At 40.8% G+C, this 1771-nt stretch overlaps 1 protein-coding gene across 1 annotated transcript in view; it reads left to right on the top strand.

Annotated features, from left to right (window-relative positions):
* LRRK2 (leucine-rich repeat kinase 2) overlaps positions 1-1771 on the top strand; it is a 147318-nt gene that overhangs the window by 1734 nt on the left and 143813 nt on the right. The gene's annotated exons all lie outside the window — the stretch shown is intronic.

Here is a 1771-nt window from a genome sequence, read left to right as displayed (position 1 = left end):
TTTTACTGCTTTTATAGTGTCAATACATGGCATACATCAGAAAACTACTGAGCGCTTTGTGCATGTGCCCAGAACCCCCCAGGCCTGAATTGCTGGGAGTTAGCTCCTGCCTCGTTGTTGGCACTCAGAAGCAGGTGGATGAGTGCCTAAATCTCCTGGGGACTTCAGTCCAGCCAAGATGCATAGTGAGATGCTGTAGGTCTTCTGTGTGATAGCCTAATGGTTGATAGCCCCCCCCCAGGAAGTGGGAGGCCTGAATCACAGATTTGCTTCAGCCCAGGAGGATTTAATTCTCTCTCTCACCTCTCAAGAAAATTGTAGGTTAAGTGGGGAAAAGCTGTGTTCTTAAAGGAAATTGGGTTGCTGTGCAGACAAGAATGTAAGAGCCATGGGGCTAGACAGACAGCTAGACAGACAGCGACGCAGAAAAGGATCTGACTCTGGCAGAAGGTCCAGCCTTGTCAGTGCTGGTTATATTCTTTACATGAAGCCATGTTTGCATTAAGGAAAGAGAATAATACAAGGAGCAAATCCCCAAACCAAGAATTCTTCCCATCTCAGTCAGTGCTGTGGGGGTAGGCATGAGGGCTTTAGCCTCATGTGGGATTTAGCAATACAGTGTGCAACGTCTTGTGTTTTTAGGCTCCTAAACTAATTTCTTGTTCATTAGTGTTATGATGCCTTAAACTCTGATAAGCAACCTGCTCTGATAGATCATTTTACCACAAACAGAGTTGCTATGTAAGTTGAGAAATACCACTGCAGTGGGTTGAGGGAAACCACCTAGCTGAATATGCAAAAAAGGTCAGCAAATACTGTTTATAGTAGCAGCTTATGTAATGTCTGAAACCTTGGAAAAGCACTGATAGCAATGCCAAAACCTTTTCTTACAAGTTAAGTTTGCGTGTAGTTCTCAAGGTTCAGAAACCTTTTCTCTACAGAGAAATATACATTATCAGTGTGCCAAGGAATATGGTTAGGTACCATTTTATAAGAACAGTATTTCTGCCCTCTGACAAGACAGAAACCCTGATCCTGGATCACATCAGTTTGCAGAGTTTGTGAATATGTATTGGTAATATAAGGTTGGGACTATAAGGAACGCTCTAGTTAAAAAAAAAAAAAAAAAAACAGGAACAAAAAAAAAAAAAAAAAAAAAAAAAAAAAAAAAAAAACCTTCACTCAAAAAAAAAAAAAAAAAAAAAAAAAACAGGAACTGTAACCAGGAATTTAACACGAGAAACAATTTGAAATAAGCTGTGTATTGCATCAAAACTTCCTTTTGTTCCAAAGTTCATCCTATTCTCGCAACATTGTTTGGTCTCTTTGGAAAGAAGACACTTTCCGATACATTCCATAGTTTTCTGATCCCTGTATAACATTCCTTGTCCAGCCATTTTCACTATCTTGACAGACTCGTTTGTTCATTTATCTGACTGTATCTATCTCTTAGCTCTCAATGCAGTTTTAGTTGTTTGTAATCCTTCCAGTGTTTGCTTTGGGCTCTCCTTTATACATACGGATCCTGATTAGACCCTACTCCAATATGTCAACAGAAGTTGCCCTTCATATACACAAGCTCTCCTCAATTGGACGCTGTCACATGGGACTTTAATTCCTGGCTGTCCTGGCCTGCAGGGTGACTTTTAGCCTGTTATTTACCTTCTACCTTGGTTCATAGAATCATAGAATAGTTTGGGTTGGAAGGGACCTCTAAAGGTCATCTAGTCCAACCCCCCTGCCGTGGGCAGGGACATCTTCAACTAGATCA

Source organism: Pygoscelis adeliae, unplaced genomic scaffold, assembly GCF_000699105.1.
Source record: "Pygoscelis adeliae isolate BGI_AS28 unplaced genomic scaffold, ASM69910v1 Scaffold315, whole genome shotgun sequence".
Classification (NCBI taxonomy): Eukaryota; Metazoa; Chordata; class Aves; order Sphenisciformes; family Spheniscidae; genus Pygoscelis; species Pygoscelis adeliae.
Note: the sequence above shows the minus strand (reverse complement) of the source record. Positions and strands in the feature narration are given on the sequence as shown.